Consider the following 16,840-nt stretch of genomic DNA (forward strand, 5'->3'; position numbering starts at 1 on the left):
TGTCATCCTTTTATGACATCATTCCCATTGATTCACTGTTTGTGTTGGATTTTTAGTCAGTGATATCTGCTATTAGCAAAACTCATCCTGTAACGGCATGAAATAGGCTTTGGTTACATTTTGAAAATTAGATGCCTTAAATTAGGCACCTAAATAACTTATAAGTGGCCTGATTTGAAGAGGAGCTGAGCACCCACAGCTCCTGTTGATTTCACTAGGAGTTTTGAGTGCTCAGCACCTATGGAAATCAGGTCACTTTTAGTTAGTTGCTTAAAAGTGGGTTTAGGGGCTGAAATTCAGGCATCCTAATGTTTGAAAATATTGGCCAGTTTCTCTGGAGCCCTTAACTTGGTGATGCTTCCCGTCTCTTAGAGAACCCTCATGGCACCCAAGCCCATGGTAAGGGTTCTTTGCTATTCCAGAAACCCAAGTGTTCACCATTTGTCACTCTCAGGTTTGATTAGCCGCTTCTCTTGTTCGTGAGCTATTTTCTGAGACCGGTTTAAAAACAGCATCTGGAGAGAACCCCTCACATCAGGCCAAATCCATTGTGTGATGTTGCACTCTCTATGATTTTATGAAAATATGCTAATGAGTTAAATATAATGTAACTGGAATATGCTTCATGCAAAAGGTCTCTTGTAAGGTATCATTACAAAGCTTATCATCTACTGAGTGTGGTCATCCTAGTTGTATAAATGTACCACTCATGTATCTGAAACTAGAAAAATGAAATATAACTCTGAGGGCCTATTGTAATTATGCAAAGTGTGGGCCATTAATGGTGGTTTGGAATCTTGATGACTCCCATTAACCAGGACAATCGTCTGCAGATGGCTCTCTTTTACTTGTAAGTCTCCCTGTATACCTGTGTGCTGGCAAGTGGGTCATGTTTTCCCTTTAAAAAGGTGATCAACGTTTAGGTGAACCCCTCCAGGTATTTAATAATTTCAGAAAGCCTGATTCTAGTATCACTTATACTGTATAAATCTGATATTCCTCTAAACGAGTCAATGGTTTTATAATGGGGTAACTAAAAAATAACAAAACAAAACAAAACAAAAAGAAAAACCAGGCCCATAGGCTTTGTCCTTCATGTGTAATGGATTAAATTTTTCTGTCATGAGTTTGTTCTTTTTTCTGTTTTCACAAAACATGCAATACACATCAACTTCACTATGGGGAAAAATGTCCCTAATCTTCAATCTATTGGGGAAATGCCTGAAAAAAACACAGAAATCACCTCCCAGAATCTACACGATTTAGACATTTATGCTCCAATACGTCTGTTGGTCTATAAGGTGCCACAGGACTCTTTGTCGCTTTTTACAGATCCAGACTAACACGGCTACCCCTCTGATACTTGACACCATTTAGACAATTTCTGATGTAAATTTCTTAATGAAATGATTGAGTTCTATCTTCCTAGGCTTTTATACCATATTATCAATGCAGCTACCTGACCAACTGAATGATCCCTTAAAATGGTAGGATAGTAAAAGAGGAAATTAATTCACAAAAGAAGACCAGGCATTTTAACTGCTTTTATTAGACCATACTGATGCATTTGAAAAGAGCCTTGCAATCAAGTTAATGTCATTTCTCCCAAATCTGGGGTGGCAGTCTCCCCTTTGCTCTGTTCTCACTTAACAGGGACAGGAGCAGGGGCAATCCTTCTCTTGATGGCTCTCCTGCCATTCCTCTTCTTGGAAGGTAAAACCACAGGCTGATTTAAGTGCAGGACTCCGCCCTGAGAGACTGTGACACCTCCCAGCAGTTTCTTGAGCTCTGAGTCGCTGTGAATGGCCACCTGCAAGTGCCGTGGGGAAATCCGACGCTTCTTGCTGCGTGCAGCGACTTCCCCAGCAATATCCACAATCTCATGAGTCACTTATTGAAGCACCGCGGCCATATATACTGGGGCTCCAGCTCCAATACGGTCTGCAAATTGTCCTTTGCGGAGCAATCTGTCTATGCGACTGACAGAGAACTGCAGCCCAGCCCGGGAAGAACGGGTGATTTTGGCCTTAGGGTCTTTTGCGGTTGAGGTCTCACCAGAGTGCTCAGACTCAGACTCAGTCTCAGACATGTTGCAGACTTCTAGTGTTCCAGCAACACTTGGCTTGACTTTCTTGGCTTTCTTTTGTTTTCTCTGCTTGGTTTACCTGAGTCTTTACTCAGGAATTGGCCTGCCTAGCTTTTTTCTTGACTTGCTTGGCTTCAGTGGATGTTTCCTTGCTTGGCTCCACTTGCCTGTGTCTTTCTTTGCTTGGCTTGCCTGACTCTCTTTCCTTCTGTTCCTGGCTCTGTTCACTTGGTTTTCTCTCTCTTATTTTGCCTTCTTTGATTTCTTCCTGGTCTGGCCTGATTATGACTGGCCTGAGAAAGTGTGGCTTGGCTAAGCCACCTCTTGAAATCACCACAGTAGTATGCTGACCCTGTCTGAGCCTGCAGCCTTTTATAACCTCAGTGCAGACAGAGAAAACATACTTTCTGATTGGTTGTCTGAGAACCAATGGGCAGCTACTTCATTTGTTACCCAAGCCAGAGGGGATATGTCATCCTTTTATGACATCATTCCCATTGATTCACTGTTTGTGTTGGATTTTTAGTCAGTGATATCTGCTATTAGCAAAACTCATCCTGTAACGGCATGAAATAGGCTTTGGTTACATTTTGAAAATTAGATGCCTTAAATTAGGCACCTAAATAACTTATAAGTGGCCTGATTTGAAGAGGAGCTGAGCACCCACAGCTCCTGTTGATTTCACTAGGAGTTTTGAGTGCTCAGCACCTATGGAAATCAGGTCACTTTTAGTTAGTTGCTTAAAAGTGGGTTTAGGGGCTGAAATTCAGGCATCCTAAAGTTTGAAAATATTGGCCAGTTTCTCTGGAGCCCTTAACTTGGTGATGCTTCCCGTCTCTTAGAGAACCCTCATGGCACCCAAGCCCATGGTAAGGGTTCTTTGCCATTCCAGAAACCCAAGTGTTCACCATTTGTCACTCTCAGGTTTGATTAGCCGCTTCTCTTGATCGTGAGCTATTTTCTGAGACCGGTTTAAAAACAGCATCTGGAGAGAACCCCTCACATCAGGCCAAATCCATTGTGTGATGTTGCACTCTCTATGATTTTATGAAAATATGCTAATGAGTTAAATATAATGTAACTGGAATATGCTTCATGCAAAAGGTCTCTTGTAAGGTATCATTACAAAGCTTATCATCTACTGAGTGTGGTCATCCTAGTTGTATAAATGTACCACTCATGTATCTGAAACTAGAAATATGAAATATAACTCTGAGGGCCTATTGTAATTATGCAAAGTGTGGGCCATTAATGGTGGTTTGGAATCTTGATGACTCCCATTAACCAGGACAATCGTCTGCAGATGGCTCTCTTTTACTTGTAAGTCTCCCTGTATACCTGTGTGCTGGCAAGTGGGTCATGTTTTCCCTTTAAAAAGGTGATCAACGTTTAGGTGAACCCCTCCAGGTATTTAATAATTTCAGAAAGCCTGATTCTAGTATCACTTATACTGTATAAATCTGATATTCCTCTAAACGAGTCAATGGTTTTATAATGGGGTAACTAAAAAATAACAAAACAAAACAAAAAGAAAAACCAGGCCCATAGGCTTTATCCTTCATGTGTAATGGATTAAATTTTTCTGTCATGAGTTTGTTCTTTTTTCTGTTTTCACAAAACATGCAATACACATCAACTTCACTATGGGGAAAAATGTCCCTAATCTTCAATCTATTGGGGAAATGCCTGAAAAAAACACAGAAATCACCTCCCAGAATCTACACGATTTAGACATTTATGCTCCAATACGTCTGTTGGTCTATAAGGTGCCACAGGACTCTTTGTCGCTTTTTACAGATCCAGACTAACACGGCTACCCCTCTGATACTTGACACCATTTAGACAATTTCTGATGTAAATTTCTTAATGAAATGATTGAGTTCTATCTTCCTAGGCTTTTATACCATATTATCAATGCAGCTACCTGACCAACTGAATGATCCCTTAAAATGGTAGGATAGTAAAAGAGGAAATTAATTCACAAAAGAAGACCAGGCATTTTAACTGCTTTTATTAGACCATACTGATGCATTTGAAAAGAGCCTTGCAATCAAGTTAATGTCATTTCTCCCAAATCTGGGGTGGCAGTCTCCCCTTTGCTCTGTTCTCACTTAACAGGGACAGGAGCAGGGGCAATCCTTCTCTTGATGGCTCTCCTGCCATTCCTCTTCTTGGAAGGTAAAACCACAGGCTGATTTAAGTGCAGGACTCCGCCCTGAGAGACGGTGACACCTCCCAGCAGTTTCTTGAGCTCTGAGTCGCTGTGAATGGCCACCTGCAAGTGCCGTGGGGAAATCCGACGCTTCTTGCTGCGTGCAGCGACTTCCCCAGCAATATCCACAATCTCATGAGCCACTTATTGAAGCACCGCGGCCATATATACTGGGGCTCCAGCTCCAATACGGTCTGCAAATTGTCCTTTGCGGAGCAATCTGTCTATGCGACTGACAGAGAACTGCAGCCCAGCCCGGGAAGAACGGGTGATTTTGGCCTTAGGGTCTTTTGCGGTTGAGGTCTCACCAGAGTGCTCAGACTCAGTCTCAGACATGTTGCAGACTTCTAGTGTTCCAGCAACACTTGGCTTGACTTTCTTGGCTTTCTTTTGTTTTCTCTGCTTGGTTTACCTGAGTCTTTACTCAGGAATTGGCCTGCCTAGCTTTTTTCTTGACTTGCTTGGCTTCAGTGGATGTTTCCTTGCTTGGCTCCACTTGCCTGTGTCTTTCTTTGCTTGGCTTGCCTGACTCTCTTTCCTTCTGTTCCTGGCTCTGTTCACTTGGTTTTCTCTCTCTTATTTTGCCTTCTTTGATTTCTTCCTGGTCTGGCCTGATTATGACTGGCCTGAGAAAGTGTGGCTTGGCTAAGCCACCTCTTGAAATCACCACAGTAGTATGCTGACCCTGTCTGAGCCTGCAGCCTTTTATAACCTCAGTGCAGACAGAGAAAACATACTTTCTGATTGGTTGTCTGAGAACCAATGGGCAGCTACTTCATTTGTTACCCAAGCCAGAGGGGATATGTCATCCTTTTATGACATCATTCCCATTGATTCACTGTTTGTGTTGGATTTTTAGTCAGTGATATCTGCTATTAGCAAAACTCATCCTGTAACGGCATGAAATAGGCTTTGGTTACATTTTGAAAATTAGATGCCTTAAATTAGGCACCTAAATAACTTATAAGTGGCCTGATTTGAAGAGGAGCTGAGCACCCACAGCTCCTGTTGATTTCACTAGGAGTTTTGAGTGCTCAGCACCTATGGAAATCAGGTCACTTTTAGTTAGTTGCTTAAAAGTGGGTTTAGGGGCTGAAATTCAGGCATCCTAATGTTTGAAAATATTGGCCAGTTTCTCTGGAGCCCTTAACTTGGTGATGCTTCCCGTCTCTTAGAGAACCCTCATGGCACCCAAGCCCATGGTAAGGGTTCTTTGCTATTCCAGAAACCCAAGTGTTCACCATTTGTCACTCTCAGGTTTGATTAGCCGCTTCTCTTGTTCGTGAGCTATTTTCTGAGACCGGTTTAAAAACAGCATCTGGAGAGAACCCCTCACATCAGGCCAAATCCATTGTGTGATGTTGCACTCTCTATGATTTTATGAAAATATGCTAATGAGTTAAATATAATGTAACTGGAATATGCTTCATGCAAAAGGTCTCTTGTAAGGTATCATTACAAAGCTTATCATCTACTGAGTGTGGTCATCCTAGTTGTATAAATGTACCACTCATGTATCTGAAACTAGAAATATGAAATATAACTCTGAGGGCCTATTGTAATTATGCAAAGTGTGGGCCATTAATGGTGGTTTGGAATCTTGATGACTCCCATTAACCAGGACAATCGTCTGCAGATGGCTCTCTTTTACTTGTAAGTCTCCCTGTATACCTGTGTGCTGGCAAGTGGGTCATGTTTTCCCTTTAAAAAGGTGATCAACGTTTAGGTGAACCCCTCCAGGTATTTAATAATTTCAGAAAGCCTGATTCTAGTATCACTTATACTGTATAAATCTGATATTCCTCTAAACGAGTCAATGGTTTTATAATGGGGTAACTAAAAAATAACAAAACAAAACAAAACAAAAAGAAAAACCAGGCCCATAGGCTTTGTCCTTCATGTGTAATGGATTAAATTTTTCTGTCATGAGTTTGTTCTTTTTTCTGTTTTCACAAAACATGCAATACACATCAACTTCACTATGGGGAAAAATGTCCCTAATCTTCAATCTATTGGGGAAATGCCTGAAAAAAACACAGAAATCACCTCCCAGAATCTACACGATTTAGACATTTATGCTCCAATACGTCTGTTGGTCTATAAGGTGCCACAGGACTCTTTGTCGCTTTTTACAGATCCAGACTAACACGGCTACCCCTCTGATACTTGACACCATTTAGACAATTTCTGATGTAAATTTCTTAATGAAATGATTGAGTTCTATCTTCCTAGGCTTTTATACCATATTATCAATGCAGCTACCTGACCAACTGAATGATCCCTTAAAATGGTAGGATAGTAAAAGAGGAAATTAATTCACAAAAGAAGACCAGGCATTTTAACTGCTTTTATTAGACCATACTGATGCATTTGAAAAGAGCCTTGCAATCAAGTTAATGTCATTTCTCCCAAATCTGGGGTGGCAGTCTCCCCTTTGCTCTGTTCTCACTTAACAGGGACAGGAGCAGGGGCAATCCTTCTCTTGATGGCTCTCCTGCCATTCCTCTTCTTGGAAGGTAAAACCACAGGCTGATTTAAGTGCAGGACTCCGCCCTGAGAGACTGTGACACCTCCCAGCAGTTTCTTGAGCTCTGAGTCGCTGTGAATGGCCACCTGCAAGTGCCGTGGGGAAATCCGACGCTTCTTGCTGCGTGCAGCGACTTCCCCAGCAATATCCACAATCTCATGAGTCACTTATTGAAGCACCGCGGCCATATATACTGGGGCTCCAGCTCCAATACGGTCTGCAAATTGTCCTTTGCGGAGCAATCTGTCTATGCGACTGACAGAGAACTGCAGCCCAGCCCGGGAAGAACGGGTGATTTTGGCCTTAGGGTCTTTTGCGGTTGAGGTCTCACCAGAGTGCTCAGACTCAGACTCAGTCTCAGACATGTTGCAGACTTCTAGTGTTCCAGCAACACTTGGCTTGACTTTCTTGGCTTTCTTTTGTTTTCTCTGCTTGGTTTACCTGAGTCTTTACTCAGGAATTGGCCTGCCTAGCTTTTTTCTTGACTTGCTTGGCTTCAGTGGATGTTTCCTTGCTTGGCTCCACTTGCCTGTGTCTTTCTTTGCTTGGCTTGCCTGACTCTCTTTCCTTCTGTTCCTGGCTCTGTTCACTTGGTTTTCTCTCTCTTATTTTGCCTTCTTTGATTTCTTCCTGGTCTGGCCTGATTATGACTGGCCTGAGAAAGTGTGGCTTGGCTAAGCCACCTCTTGAAATCACCACAGTAGTATGCTGACCCTGTCTGAGCCTGCAGCCTTTTATAACCTCAGTGCAGACAGAGAAAACATACTTTCTGATTGGTTGTCTGAGAACCAATGGGCAGCTACTTCATTTGTTACCCAAGCCAGAGGGGATATGTCATCCTTTTATGACATCGTTCCCATTGATTCACCGTTTGTGTTGGATTTTTAGTCAGTGATATCTGCTATTAGCAAAACTCATCCTGTAACGGCATGAAATAGGCTTTGGTTACATTTTGAAAATTAGATGCCTTAAATTAGGCACCTAAATAACTTATAAGTGGCCTGATTTGAAGAGGAGCTGAGCACCCACAGCTCCTGTTGATTTCACTAGGAGTTTTGAGTGCTCAGCACCTATGGAAATCAGGTCACTTTTAGTTAGTTGCTTAAAAGTGGGTTTAGGGGCTGAAATTCAGGCATCCTAAAGTTTGAAAATATTGGCCAGTTTCTCTGGAGCCCTTAACTTGGTGATGCTTTCCGTCTCTTAGAGAACCCTTACCATGGCACCCAAGCCCATGGTAAGGGTTCTTTGCCATTCCAGAAACCCAAGTGTTCACCATTTGTCACTCTCAGGTTTGATTAGCCGCTTCTCTTGTTCGTGAGCTATTTTCTGAGACCGGTTTAAAAACAGCATCTGGAGAGAACCCCTCACATCAGGCCAAATCCATTGTGTGATGTTGCACTCTCTATGATTTTATGAAAATATGCTAATGAGTTAAATATAATGTAACTGGAATATGCTTCATGCAAAAGGTCTCTTGTATTCTCAGCAGATGTTTGCCTTGGTGTCAAGCCCCTAATCCCAGGTGTCAAGGTTACAAAGGAAAGGAGACTAAACTAACAGAAATGAACTACAGGACCAGCTCCTTTGTCTAGCCAAGATCCTTCTGCTGTCTGTCCTCCTCTCTGTGCTCATGGGTAACCAAAGGTAGCATGGTTCTTTGCTGTGCTCCTCTGTGGGAGCTGAGGGTGAGAGGTCTGCCCATCTCATCAGGCTGGGCCCTTCTGAACTGGGTGTTTCCCTTTTTAAGGCTCCTCCTCCAAGACTGGCATGCCTTGTAGGGACTTGGCAGGGCTTCCTGCACCCAAAGCTGCTTTTTAACTCCTCCTTGCCTGTTGCAGGGTTTATGCACCCTGTCACAGGTGGGCTCATCCATCCAGTTGCAGACCCTCACCCACATTCCCTGTCCCTATTCAAGTACCCGTCTCATGACAGCACGGTATTTCAAGAGGTGCAATTACTTCTCAGTCTTGCAGTAGTACTAGAAGTTCCTCGAGAGTATAGGGGACAGGATTTTTAGTCTCATTATTTTCATATTCCTCCAAAAAAGAAAGTTTACAACCTATTCTGGTCCTGAGGCAACCAAACACCTTCATCCAAAAGCTCAAGTTCAGGATGGTGTCCCTTGCCTCTATTATCTCATCCCTTCATCTGATCAATTAATATCCTGTTCTTGATCTTCAGGATGCCTATTTTCATACCATGATTCACCTAGCCCACCAAAGATATATCATAACTAGTACAGAGTATTCCAATCATCATGTCAGCAGCACCCAGTTTTCACAGAGTGCTTCATGGTAGTGGCAGCTTCCCTCAGAAATCTATCAATTCAAGTGTTCCCATACCTGGATGATTGACTTATTCATGGGAAATTATACCAGCAAGTTGTGGGCTCCATTCAGCAAACTGCATCTCTCTTTGGACTGGAAATAAACAAAGACAAATCAATAGTGACTGGAAAAAATATAGACCTCATAAGAGCCAGTCTCTACTCCACAACAATGGTGGCTTATCTACCATCAGAGAACATAAGAACATAAGAAAGGCTGTACCGGGTCAGACCAAAGGTCCATCTAGCCCAGTATCCTGTCTACCGACAGTGGCCAATGCCAGGTGCCCCAGAGGGAGTTTACCTAACAGGCAATGATCAGGTGATCTCTCTCCTGCCATCCATCTCCACCCTCTGACAGACAGAGGCTAGGGACACCATTCCTTACCCGTCCTGGCTACTAGCCATTAATGGACTTAACCACCATGAATTTATCCAGTTCTCTTTTAAACTCTGTTATAGTCGTAGCCTTCACAACCTTCTCAGGTAAGGAGTTCCACAAGTTGACTGTGCGCTGCGTGAAGAAGAACTTCCTTTTATTTGTTTTAAACCTGCTGCCTATTAATTTCATTTGATGACCCCTAGTTCTTGTATTATGGGAATAAGTAAATAACTTTTCCTTATCCGCTTTCTCCACATCACTCATGATTTTATATACCTCTATCATATCCCCCCTTAGGCCAGGTCTACACTACCGCGGTAGTTCGACGGCTGGCAATCGAAGTTCCGGGTTCGATTTATCGTGTCTGGTCTGGACGCGATAAATCGATCCCAGAAGCGCTCGCTGTCGACTGCGGTACTCCAGCTCGGCGAGAGGAGTACTGCGGAGTCGACGGGGAGCCTGCCTGCCGCGTATGGACCGCGTCTGAACCGCGGTGAGTTCGAACTAAGGTATATCGACTTCAGCTACGTTATTCACGTAGCTGAAGTTGCGTACCTTAGTTCGAATTTGGGGGTTAGTGTAGACCAGGCCTTAGTCTCCTCTTTTCCAACCTGAAGAGTCCTAGCCTCTTTAATCTCTCCTCATATGGGACCCGTTCCAAACCCTTAATCATTTTAGTTGCCCTTTTCTGAACCTTTTCTAGTGCCAGTATATCTTTTTTGAGATGAGGAGACCACATCTGTACGCAGTATTCGAGATGTGGGCGTACCATTGATTTATATAAGAGCAATAATATATTCTCAGTCTTATTCTCTATCCCCTTTTTAATTATTCCTAACATCCTGTTTGCTTTTTTGACCGCCTCTGCACACTGCGTGGACATTTTCAGAGAACTATCCACGATGACTCCAAGATCTTTTTCCTGACTTGTTGTAGCTAAATTAGCCCCCATCATATTGTATGTATAGTTGGGGTTATTTTTTCCAATGTGCATTACTTTACATTTATCCACATTAAATTTCATTTGCCATTTTGTTGCCCAATCACTTAGTTTTGTGAGATCTTTTTGAAGTTCTTCACAGTCTGCTTTGGTCTTAGCTATCTTTAGCAGTTTAGTATCATCTGCAAACTTTGCCACCTCACTGTTTACCCCTTTCTCCAGATCATTTATGAATAAGTTGAATAGGATCGGTCCGAGGACTGACCCTTGGGGAACACCACTAGTTACCCCTCTCCATTCTGAGAATTTACCATTAATTCCTACCCTTTGTTCCCTATCTTTTAACCAGTTCTCAATCCATGAAAGGACCTTCCCTTTTATCCCATTGCAGCTTAATTTACATAAGAGCCTTTGGTGAGGGACCTTGTCAAAGGCTTTCTGGAAATCTAAGTACACTATGTCCACTGGATCCCCCTTGTCCACATGTTTGTTGACCCCTTCAAAGAATTCTAATAGATTAGTAAGACACGATTTCCCTTTACAGAAACCATGTTGACTATTGCTCAACAGTTTGTTTTTCTATGTGTCGGACAATTTTATTCTTTATTGTTTCGACTAATTTGCCTGGTACAGATGTTAGACTTACCGGTCTGTAGTTGCCGGGATCACCTCTAGAGCCCTTTTTAAATATTGGCATTACATTAGCTAACTTCCAGTCATTGGGTACAGAAGCTGATTTAAAGGACAGGTTACAAACCTTAGTTAACAGTTCCGCAACTTCACATTTGAGTTCTTTCAGAACTCTTGGGTGAATGCCATCTGGTCACGGTGACTTGTTAATGTTAAGTTTATCAATTAATTCCAAAACCTCCTCTCATGACACTTCAATCTGTGACAGTTCCTCAGATTTGTCACCTACAAAAGCCAGCTCAGGTTTGGGAATCTCCCTAACATCCTCAGCCGTGAAGACTGAAGCAAAGAATCCATTTAGTTTCTCCGCAATGACTTTATCGTCTTTAAGCGCTACTTTTGTATCTTGATCAAGGGGCCCCACTGGTTGTTTAGCAGGCTTCCTGCTTCTAATGTACTTAAAAAACATTTTGTTATTACCTTTGGAGTTTTTGGCTAGCCGTTCTTCAAACTCCTCTTTGGCTTTTCTTATTACATTCTTGCACTTAATTTGGCAGCGTTTATGCTCCTTTCTATTTGCCTCACTAGGATTTCACTTCCACTTTTTAAAGGAAGTCTTTTTATCTCTCACTGCTTCTTTTACATGGTTGTTAAGCCACGGTGGCTCTTTTTTAGTTCTTTTACTGTGTTTCTTAATTTGGGGTATACATTGAAGTTGGGCCTCTATTATGGTGTCTTTAAAAAGCGCCCACGCGGCTTGCAGGGATTTCACTTTAGTCACTGTACTTTTTAACTTCTGTTTAACTAACCCCCTCATTTTTGCATAGTTCCCCCTTTTCAAATTAAATGCCACAGTGTTGGACTGTTGAGATGTTCTTCCCACCACAGGGATGTTGAATGCTATTGTATTATGGTCACTATTTCCAAGCGGTCCTGCTATAGTTACCTCTTGGACCAGCTCCTGCGCTCCACTCGGGACTAAATCTAGAGTTGCCTCTCCCCTTGTGGGTTCCCGTACCAGCTGCTCCATGAAGCAGTCATTTAAAGTATCGAGAAATTTTATCTCTGCATTTTGTCCTGAAGTGAAATGTTCCCAGTCAATATGGGGATAATTGAAATCCCCCACTATTATTGAGTTCTTAATTTTGATAGCCTCTCTAATTTCCCGTAGCATTTCATCATCACTATCACCGTCCTGGTCAGGTGGTTGATAATAGATCCCTAATGTTATATTCTTATTAGAGCATGAAATTTCTATCCATAGAGATTCTATGGAACATGCGGATTTGCTTAAGATTTTTACTTCATTTGATTGTACATTTTCTTTCACATGTAGTGCCACTCCCTCCCTCCCCCCCGCATGACCTGTTCTGTCCTTCCGATATATTTTGTACCCCGGAATGATTGTGTCCCATTGATTGCTCTCAGTCCACCAGGTTTCTGTGATGCCTATTATATCAATATCCTCCTTTATCACAAGGCACTCTAGTTCACCCATCTTATTATTTAGACTTCTAGCATTTGTGTACAAGCACTTAAAAAACTTGTCACTGTTTATTTGTCTGCCCTTTTCTGATGTGTCAGATTCTTTTTTATGTGAATGTTTATCATCTGATCTGGCCCCTACTTTATCCTCTTCCATCCTCTGCTCTGACTATAACCTGGAGATTGTCTATCATTAGACTCTCCCCTAAGAGAAGTCTCTGTCCGATCCACATGCTCCTCTGCAGCAGTCGGCTTTCCCCCATCTCCTAGTTTAAAAACTGCTCTACAACCTTTTTAATGTTTAGTGCCAGCAGTCTGGTTCCCCTTTGGTTTAGGTGGAGCCCATCCTTCCTGTATAGGCTCTCCCCATTCCAGAAGTTTCCCCAGTTCCTAATGAATGTAAACCCCTCCTCTCTACACCATCGTCTCATCCACGCATTGAGACTCTGAAGCTCTGCCTGCCTACCTGGCCCTGCGCGTGGAACTGGGAGCATTTCTGAGAATGCCACCATAGAGATTCCAAGCCATTTTAGACCTATGTTACCATCTAAGAGTTCACCCCAGGACATCAGTAAGAACTTGCCTCAGACTGCTGGGCCACATGGCTTCCTGCACCTTCGTAGAATCATAGAATATCAGGGTTGGAAGGGACCTCAGGAGATCATCTAGTCCAACCCCCTGCTCAAAGCAGGACCAATCCCCAACTAAATCATCCCAGCCAGGGCTTTGTCAAGCCTGACCTTAAAAACCTCTAAGGAAGGAGATTGCACCACCTCCCTAGGTAACCCATTCCAGTGCTTTACCACCCTCCTAGTGAAAAAGTTTTTCCTAATATCCAATCTAAACCTCCCCCACTGCAACTTGAGACCATTACTCCTTGTTCAGTCATCTGCTACCACTGAGAACAGTCTAGAGCCATCCTCTTTGGAACCCCCTTTCAGGTATTTGAAAGCAGCTATCAAATCCCCCCTCATTCTTCTCTTCGGCATGGCTCAGCATGCCAAACTTCCCCAGTACTGTATGCAAGGGTCATTGAAGTCTGTATATCAGCCAAGCAAACATCAACTTGCCATGCTGTACGTTTTCCACCATGACTCCAGTCATCATTAAAATGGTGAATGGATCCAACAAAAGTCTGCAGTGAGGTTCCATTCTCCCTCCTCTTCCATCTAAGGCTGGTGATTGATGCTTCCACCTTCGGAGAGCCCATCTGGATGACTATAAACACAGAGTTTATGGACTCCTCAAGAGGAGAAGCTCCACATAAATGTCTTGGAGTTGAGTCATTTGTCAAGCATGCTCAGTTTTCCTTTCAACCCTCAAGAGCCTCACTATAAAAGTCATGACAGACAACTACTGCAGCCATGTTTTATATAAACTAGCAAGTATGAAGGAAGATCCACTTCACTATGTCAAAAGCCTGCACTACTTTGGAACTTACGTAATTACTATGAAATCACCATGAGGGCAGTTGCATCTACCAGGAATACAGAACATGATTGCATATTGCCTCAGCAGACAACCATACATGGCCCATAGATGACAATGTGATTTTAACCAAATTCCTCAAGTCGGTTTCTTGCCATCAGAGAGAACAGGAATTATCATGGCTTCTGCTCCAGATGGGGGGCAAAGCCTGGGATCCATTTCAGAAGCAATCCTGATGCCATGGTCCTTGGACTTTTGCTACACATCCCCCAAAATTCCATTAAAACCAAGAATTTTCAGGAAGCTCAAGCAGGTCTCGATCAAGATAATCATGGTTGCCAAGGCAGTTTTGGTATTCAGGTCTCAGAAACCTCTCCATCTAAATACTGATACACTTAGTTCTACTACCAGACCTAATTCTCAGTATTGTGGCCAAGTCCTGCCTTCCAATCCATGCACTTTCTATCTTGCGGCATGGATGTTAGTTGGTTGACAGCATCAGAGCATGTTTGTTTGAGGCCCAGGACAACCTTATCTATAGTAGAAAAGACTTTACCAGGCACCCACGTTCTGCTATGTGGAAGAGATTTATAAAATGGGCCTGTCAGGACTTAATTATCACCTTTCAGAACTGAGATTCTACACTATCTTCTGGAATTAAAGAATTCAGGACTATCAATGAGCTTGTTCGTCTAGCAGCTATGTGATCACTCCACCTTCCAATTCATGGATATGCTACATTATATCGTCCCATCATGTCTAGATTCTTAAAGGGGCTTATGAGGGTCTAATCCTCCCTCCCTCTTCTCCCCCCCCCCCCCCGGTTAGAGAACCTATCCTTCTCTTGGTTGTAAATATAGTCATAGCAGGGCTGATGTGACCTCTACCTGAACCCAAGGCCACTTGCTCTTTGTTTCATCCTTCTGTTAAATCAGATTTCCTGGTAGCAATATCATCAAGTAGGAAGATGGGGGAATTACAAGATTTAATGGCAGGCCCTCATATACAGCCTTTCATTCAGACAAGACATCATTAAGACCTCACCCAAAAATTCTACCAAGAGTGATCTGTGATTTCCATTTAAGTCGGGTTATTCACCTTCCAATATTCTTTACAAACCCACGTTTGAAAAAAGGTGAGGCAAAACTGCATACATTAGATGGCCTCTTATTACACACAGAGAGAACGAGGCCACTCAGAGCATCCCCCAGACTATTCATAGCATACAGAGATAGGGTTAAGGACCAGGTCTTTTCTACTCCAAGACTCTCGAACTGGATTTTGGTCTGTATCAAACCTTGCTATGAGTTGGCTTCTGTAATCCCACCATTAAGGGTCATAGCCCACTCTATGAGAGCACAAGCAACTTCTGTTGCCTCTCTGAGCAATATACCAATCATAGACTTTATAGAGTAATAAACATGGCCTTTAGTTCTCATATTCATCCAACACTGTTCTGTCATGGAACATCCAGACCTGATGCAGACTTTGGCAGAGTTGTCCTATGGTCATCATTTAGGTAGACTCTGAGTACTTACCTTCTATAATTTAGATCACTGCTTGTGAGTCACTAGCAGTGAAATATATACTGTATATACACAAGCAACAAAGGAGAAACAATTGCTTACGCTACAGTAGCTGTGGTTATTCAATACATGTCCCTATATATAGATTAGACTAAATGCATTCCACAATCTGCCTCAACCTCTCCCCCATACTCGGTGCTATAGAGTCTGTTAACCTCAAGATTTCATGGGGCAAAGAATCTGAGGGATGGGATGGGGCAACACCACTCTTCAGTCAGAGGCATAAGGATATATAGGGCATAGACCCCCCAACAGACAATGCTGGTCAAAAGAATCCATCTAGAGTGCAGTTTGGTGCATGTGCTCAAAAAGTGGAATATATATGGACACCACATCTTGAAGAGCCAGTTATTGTAGGGTAAATAACTTTTTATTTCATGAGGTAGCAAAGCCTGAAACTTCTCCCAAAACTAAAACTAAACCAAATCTATAATTTCTTTGCAATTTTTTTTCTTTTTAAAACTTTCCATACTCCTCTGCACTTCCTGCTTTTTGGCCAGGACGGGAAAAGAAAATCTCATGACCACAATCATTAATGTCACAGCATTTCAGAACCAGATGATCTACTAGAACTCCAATAAAGCCTGTTTTGTTAAGATTTACACATTCGTTTTCAGAGTTTTGGGTAACAAAAACACTATCTGAAACTTTTTGCAGTTTCTCAGTCATTAATTTCAATGAAATCATAACACAGTGCTTGAAATACAGACTGAGACACCTGATAGGAATTCCCATTGAAATATCTATTGTAGCTGTTCCAAGCTTTCATCACAAACACTGACAGTGGTCAAACTCAGCTGAGGAAAAACCTGATCCCATAAAAGTGAATGGTAAAACTGGCTTTTAAGGGACCAGGCACTTCAATAATTCATGACAAACTCAATGTGTACATCTTTCACTCTTGTTAGATACACCCTTCCTTCTTCCCTTTTTATCTCTGTGCTGAATGACTACTCTCATTCCATTGAAATGCTTCCTGAACTTTCAACAATAACCCTCAAAAGCAAGATGTGCTTAGTTAAAATCAGGGAAGAAATCTGCACCACTGTAAGTCTGGACCTTCATCTGGTCAGGTGCATTGAGCACAGACAGCATTTAATACAGACTGAGCTGTGATTTTTATTTGTTTCTAAAAAGTCTGCAAATCCTTAAAATGAGTTCTAGTCTCCATTTCAAAATAAAATATGAGTCTCATTTATGGCATGGTTTCATATCAAAACTATCAAATCAGATATGGT

The 16,840-nt window shown here is 42.4% G+C and overlaps 1 protein-coding gene across 1 annotated transcript in view; it reads left to right on the forward strand.

Moving 5' to 3' along the window:
* The window catches only part of CATSPERB (cation channel sperm associated auxiliary subunit beta), a 129,292-nt gene that overhangs the window by 53,809 nt on the left and 58,643 nt on the right, over positions 1-16,840 (forward strand). The gene's annotated exons all lie outside the window — the stretch shown is intronic.

This window comes from Emys orbicularis, chromosome 4 (genome assembly GCF_028017835.1).
Source record: "Emys orbicularis isolate rEmyOrb1 chromosome 4, rEmyOrb1.hap1, whole genome shotgun sequence".
Taxonomy (NCBI): domain Eukaryota; kingdom Metazoa; phylum Chordata; order Testudines; family Emydidae; genus Emys; species Emys orbicularis.